The 7,250-nt window shown below is 42.0% G+C and overlaps 1 protein-coding gene across 9 annotated transcripts in view; it reads right to left on the bottom strand.

Annotated features, from left to right (window-relative positions):
• Window positions 1-7,250, bottom strand: part of ZFP37 (ZFP37 zinc finger protein) — a 55,693-nt gene that overhangs the window by 38,033 nt on the left and 10,410 nt on the right. The window lies entirely within an intron of this gene.

The following is a 7,250-nucleotide window of genomic DNA, read 5'->3' as shown; positions in this document are numbered from 1 at the left end:
CCATGGCTTTTTTTGATTTCCCCTCTTTTCAGTAAATGAAGACCCTGAAGAAACCACCTCATTTCTTTTTAATTTTACCCTTGGACAGAACCTGTGGTAGAACCAGGGCTTTGTGTCCCCAGGAGTCTCTGCTTATTCTGGGTCTGGTCCCATAGCCTCTTCTCTCAGAGACAGGAGACCCCTGGGGAGCAGGAGGTGGTTCCCTCAGACACAGGTGCTGCTCCTGGAGCCTCACAGTTCCTGGCATCATGACTCTGACTTTGACCTTCCTGTTGCTTGTTAAGAGCACTGTGACCTCGAGACTGCTCCAGTCTGCAGATGTGGATTTGATGTCCTTCCCTGTGTAGGGAAAGAGGGAGTCTTGTAATCATAAGGACTTTGCTTATTTGGTCCCCTCCTGGGCTGTGAGTACATCTTTGGGAGGACTTTTCTCATTACATTAGCTCCACAGGCTACCCCTGTTTTGTAATTTAGGAACTGGTCCATGACTGACTTGTTCTTCAGAGTTTTAACATCCACCTTGTCCTGGAAACACCTCTGGTTTCTGGTGGGCCTGGGCTCTCTCTGCACAGAGCCGAACACACTCTTGCCTCTGTGACATGCATCTTCTGGACCCTCCCCTGCTTTCCAGTGGTGAAGCCCCTGAACAAATGCCTCATTGTATTTGGAAGGTGCCCTTCCGTGGAGCAGGTGACAGGCATGGGGATGCCTGGGGTGTATTTTGATATTTCGATTATTTACTATTATCTTGTGTATTTTTGTGACATTTAGGAGGTTCTGACATATAGCAATGACAATCCATCTTACTCTTCCCCTACATGCTTTTTTTAAAAAATAAATTTATTTATTTATTTATTTTTGGCTGCGTTGGGTCTTTGTTGCTGGGCAGGCTTTCTCTAGTTGCGGCGAGCGGAGGCTACTATTCGTTGCGGTGGCGGGCTTGTCATTGCGGTGGCTTCTCTTTGTCGCAGAGCCCAGGCTCTAGGTGCGCGGGATTCAGTAGTTGTGGCATGCAGGCCCTAGAGCGCAGGGTTCAGTAGTTCTGGCGCTTGGGCTTAGTTGCTCCGTGGCATGTGGGATCTTCCCGGACCAGGCTCAAACTGGCATTCCCTGTACTGGCAGGCGGATTCTTAACAACTGCATCGCCAGAGAAGTCCCACCCTTCCCCTACAATCTTAAAGATTCTTTTTAATATTTGCTTTTTGGCCTTTAAAATGATATCTCATTCTGATTTGCATTTATTTAGATTCCAAATACACTAAAACGTTTATTAGGCATTTATGTGTCTGCTATTGTGTATTATATTATTTCTTCATATATTTCCACATCTATTCACATTACATTTATCCTAGATCACAGTAGATATGCCTTATTGAGCTGGAAAACTATAGGGTACACACTGAGCCTTATGACCATGCACTATTATTATCCATATATCAGCAACATGAGGTATAGAGAGATTAAATAACTTGTAGTTTTCCTCTGCTACCTGATGCTGAAGACAAATTATCTTTGTCACAGAGATAAGAGAAGTTCTGACTAGAAAGAGTTCTTTTCAGCTTTGCTAGGAAAGCCGGAGGAGCTCTACTTAGGTCACACATGCGCTTGTCTGCCTTCTGCCCACAGGGATGAATGGTCTTTGTCTCTGGTGGCCAGTAGAGGGCGTGAATTCCCCCCTGTGATTTCCACCTCCCTACAAAGTCACTAGCGCCTGGATTTTGTTTCTTAGTAGATGCTGCCTTACTTTGGGCAGCCCTGGACTGCTCTCATGTCCAAGTTGGCTTTTCTTTTTCTTTTTCTTTTTCTTTTCTTAGATATAGTTGACATAATATAAGCTGGGCATATTTAAACAATACAATGTGATAAACATTGACAAGTGTATACGCCCATGAAACTATCACCACAATCAAGGTAATGAAGATATCTATCATCTCCAAAAGTTTCCCTGTTATAGTCCCTTCCTTCTGCTACCTGCCTGTCTCTTACTCTCTCCCCACCAGACAACTACTGAGCTACTTTTTATCCCTATAGATTAGTTTACATTTCCCAGAATTTTATGTAAATGGAATCATGCAGTATAAATGATTTTGGGGGGGGTCTGGCTTTTTTCATTCAGCTTCATTATTTGAGATGCACCCCTGTCTGGTTCCTTTTCGTGGGTGAATAGTACTCCACCGCATGGATGTGCACATTACTTGTTTACCTAATGATAGGCATTTGGGTTGCTTCCAGTTTCTGGCAATACAAATAAAGCTGCTATGGATTTTCCTGTATAAGTCCTGTGAGGACATATACTCTCATTTCTCTAAGCAAATATCTAGGAGTGAAATAGATGACTCATATAGAAGAGATAAATTTCACTTTTTAAGAAACTACCAAAGTGTTTTCCAAAGTGGCCATGCCACCACTGTACATTCCCACCAGCAGTGAAGGAGAGTTCCATTCACTCCACATCCTCTAACACTTACCAGAGTCAGATTTTAAAACTGTACCCATTTCATAGTTATGTAGCAGTATTCAACTGTGGTTTTAATCTGTATTTCCCTAATGACTAAGATACTAAGCATCTTTTCATGTTTTTATCTGCCATCCACACATCTTTTTTGGTGAAGTGTCTCCAAACAAATCAAATCTGTCAAAAATATTTAAAGGAAAAATTTTTTCAATTTAAAGAACATCCGTTCTCCAGCCCCATCTTTTTTATGGGTTGTGATCTGGCTCAGGCCATTATCTGGGCAAAGGGGACATCTTCATGTTCCTCCACCAAAAAGTGAGTGTTTTATGTCTGCCAATCCGGGAGGACAGACCTGACTTCAGGCTCCCCAAGATGCAGGGACCAGCTCTGGGAGCCAGCTCCAGGGAGCCCTCACCATGGCTGCCTTCCCTGAGATGTCTCTGTGGAGTCAGTCAGTCCTCAAAACATGTGTGGATGAGGAATAAAGGTGTACTGGGGAAGAGGCTGGGATTGGGTCTCACTCATCTTAAACTGTGTTTCGTGTTCAAGGACATTAAAGAGTGGGCCCCACCCTGGTGCACCCCAAACTGCATAATAAGGGCTTCTAGAAACTGTCAAGGACCTGAATAAAGAAAGGATAACTCTTGAGATGTTCACTTAACTGATCACACATGAACTGAAGGACAGTAAAATGAAAGCACATGAAAGAGTGAGTCCCATTGCCAACCTCTCTGTATGCTGAGTGAAAGACCACATACATCATCCTGGACATGTGAGTATCTGTCATAGTCACTGACTGATGGCCCCAGTGTCAATCTCTATCTAAGTATTACTAAGTCTATTAACTACCTTCTTTCTTATTTTGAGACAACAATAGTCTAGGCTCTTTTTCAACTTTAATCTATGCTCTTGAAACAGTGTGAATCCTCCTTTTTAAAAAGAACTGATGATTCTGTGAACCTTATGATTGACATCCTTGAGTGTATTTCCTGGGTTTAATATATGGAATTAGATTGTGAGTCACAGTTTTATTGGGTAAATTGTATTCAAGCAAGAAAAGTGGATGTTAATTCTAAAAACCAAATTAGTGTTTATAATGTAAAAATCAACAGTGCACTTATTCACCAATCTCGTCTCTCAGTTACAGAGTCCAAGCTCATACTGCTCGCCCCATGCCTGGCCAATAAATCAAGAGACAAGTTGCTGGGGCAAGGAATAGCAACTTTATTCAGAAAGCCAGCAGACCAAGAAGATGGTGGACTCGTGTCCCAAAGAACCATCTTGCCTGAGTTAGAATTCAGGCTTCCTTTATACTAAAAGGGGAGGGAGTAAAATCAAACATTTCCTGGTTCTGGTCAGCCTCCAGAGGGGATGTGTTAATTTCTTCCTTCCTACAGTCATTCACAGGTGGACGTGGTCAGGATGTCTCCGGTGAGTTAAACTAAGGTATTTTGGCTTAATGCTCATTACCTGGGAGGCAGAGTTCCCAAAGATGGGCCATTATGTAAAATTTAAGTTTATAGGCAACACCCCTTTGGTAATTAACTTGTAATAAAATACAAAGGTTCTTCCCTATTACATCCCCTTCTCCTCAGTCACAAAATTAGACTGTCTCACAGCCTCTTTATTGTTAGGTGCGGCCATAAGACTGAGTCCTGGCCAAGTTTATGTGGCTAGAAGTGATATTTGGCCCACACAGGCCTGGCCTATGAAAACACTCCCCTAAGAGAGGTAACATGCTCTTTCACCCTCTACAATGAGTGGGATAGACCCAAGCACTGGAGCCAGATTTGAAGCCATATGTTGACAATGGCAAATCCATAAAAAAGATGGTCCTGGGGTCCTGAATCATTGTTGGGAGAAAAGCCATAAGCAGAGTCACTTGATTTTGAAAGCCTACGTTTAGGTGTTATATGAAGCAAAGATAAGCTTGTATGGTGTTCAAACAATATTCACGTGTTTTTCTGTTGCAGAAGCTAACTTCACCTTAACTGACAGAAGTCTGTACACCAAAGAAAGTTTTCCATAAAAAAAAAAAAAATATATATATATATATATATATATATATATATATATATATATATATATATTTCAAATTGGGGAAATATCAAAGACTCCCTGAAAATTTGCAAAACTAAATGATAAATGTAAATCATAAAGGTAATTATTTAAGGAACATAAATCATGTTCTTCTCTCTAAACTTTTTTTTTTTTGTGGAAATTGAAGATGTACAAGCATGATTTTGGTTTCTGGTATTTTAGATCTGATACAGAAATACAAGGGTAGATTGCCTTCTTGTACTTAGCAAACAATAATAAAATTAAGAGTGTTCCAATTTCACTTTCTTCTTTATTTCCTGATTTTTCGTAGGGATTTGTTAAATGGGAGAAAAGCTCACTTCAATTTCCCCTCTGATAAGCCCCAAGGCACACTGGCTGAATGACCCCTGCTTCAGAGAGCTACTGAGTTCTTGGAAGTTCCTCTGGACAATTCCAAAACAGGTACAAGCCTGAAGAGATTCTACCTTTATCTTCTGCTCCAGTTGTTCCTGATTGTGATCAAAGTTAGAGAGAGATTTATCAAGGAGGCTCTTATCTCAGGCTGCACTGTAGTCCTCTGTCAAGCAGGTTGAAAAGCGGCGGATGGTCAAAACAGGTGCTTCGGTGCCTTTGGGGTTTTGATAATCCCCTGTTCTTCTCCTGAAACTTTAAGTCGGTCCTGACATTATGGCGTGACTTAGAAGAGATCCTTTCCAGATATCTTAAAGCCATGAAGATTTCCTTGCTCTCCAAGCTATGGCACGAAGGCTTGTCCCAGGAAAGAGAACAGGTATGGCTAGAGCAGAGCATCTCCAGGGCCATCAACGAAAACCAGGGCCTCGAAAATTTCCGAGATGGCCGCGAGGAGGCGCTTGGCTTTGTTCGCCACTCATCAACGGCCTGCAGAGGGCGCCCGACTCGCCCCCGGACCGATAGGCTCCTTAGTGGGTGCGGGATCCACGTCCTGAGTCCGGGAGATGTGGCGCCTTTTCCCGGACGAGAAACCCACTTACATTTATCGCAGGTCCGCCTGCGTAACCCCTGGAGGCTGCGGAAATAGTGAATAAAAAGTTGCTTTTCCCAGGCCCTGACTGCCAGGAGGAGCTCGGCCACGCAGATCTCTCGAGATTATTTTCTGAAAAAATGAGCACAGAACCTCCCGTTTTCCGCGCTTTCCCCATCTTTTTATTCTCGACTTTCTCGTATAACATTTTAGCGAGACTTATTTTACAAAAGTATCTATTTATTGAGGCATTTGGAGTATCCGTTTGTTGAGGCATTTGGAGGCTGGAAATCATCACGCGCTGTACTAATTTGTCCATATTCAGGGTTGTTTCTTGGGAGAGATCCCGACACAAATCCAGAGAAAGGGAAAACATATCCATGATCGAGGCAAAATATACAAATATTGGGGCTTCCAGCTGAAAAAGCTGGGGCCAGTGCCCGCAGAGTCATGTGACATAATCACTTTTTTGGTGGAAATAATGGATTTTACAACCTTGCGTGTACCTGTCACCACTGTTCCTTATATAGCTGACCACTAGCATTATGTCAATATCATCTTTTTCCGTAGTATCAAAAATTTCCTAAGCTAGATAATATCTAAATTTCTCTTTCATTTCAATAAAGTTAATAAATCTTTCTTCTGTTGTTATGACAGTATTCTCAATGTGAACATGCCTTATAATCTGACATTCCTGCAGCAAGGAATGCATTTGTCATACAATTAAAAAATAAGTTAAGTATAATATTTTGTGTCTTACTTTCTCCATGGTATTTCAGATCAAACGTGATTTCTTAGCATTATAAAATCGTTTGGAATTTTATTACACAAATAAGGTGGGGGAAAGAAAGCAATACTAATGGAGAAACACATGTAATGGTCATAGCCTCCCAAAACAGGCTCATTCTAAGACTGAGATTTTATCAAAGGATTATAGAATGCTCCCCCTCCCCCACAGTTTACCACCATACTAAAAGGAATTCAGTATAACAAGAGCAGATAACAGCTGAAAGAGCTATGAGACACAAACTCTCTCTGAGGAGGAGAATTTATGGAAGCCCAGAGTCCCAAGGGAATGAAAAGGACACTAGAGGTGTTTGAAGGCTCTAGAACCTAGAGTTACAGCAAACATTAAGAACAGCTCAACTCCTAGCCCAGTTAACATAAATCTTCACACAAAAGGCCTATTTACCTCAGTTCATATGATCCAATACAACATGTCTGGCTTTCAACAAAAAAAATTACAAGGCCTGCCAAAGGGATATTTATTTTTTAAAAAAAGTCAATATCAGTAAGAACAGCGAGCTTTGTGGCATTTTAAATTGCCCTCTTCCATCCTTCTCTTCCCAGTTCCATGGTAGCTTGAAAATCAGCAGGTTCTCAACCAAGGTAGCTGTGAAAAACAGCAGCCTACCAGCCACAGGAAGGGACAATTGGTTCAGGAGCTCCCCAAAGCCCCATCTCCAGAGCACTGTCACTATTTGAACTATTTTTCAGCTCCCCGAAAAGGCCTCATTCACAGGGCTTGTCTTTATTTGATCCAACTCGGAACTCACTCCATGGGAGAAGCCCCTGTCCCCAGAGAGAGGATCTAAAACAGTCAGTGGCAGTTGTTTAACACCACAGCTGCCTGAAGCATTGATACTGTTTGGGGCAAACAGAGGCCAGCCAAAAACATAAGGAAAACCTAAGGAATGAGATGCCCATAGGGGGATTGAAAAGCTCTCACACATTCTTGGGGATCTAAAAGGT

This window comes from Balaenoptera physalus (genome assembly GCF_965194825.1).
Source record: "Balaenoptera physalus genome assembly, chromosome: 7".
Classification (NCBI taxonomy): Eukaryota; Metazoa; Chordata; class Mammalia; order Artiodactyla; family Balaenopteridae; genus Balaenoptera; species Balaenoptera physalus.
This window is presented reverse-complemented; position numbering and strand designations above follow the sequence as displayed.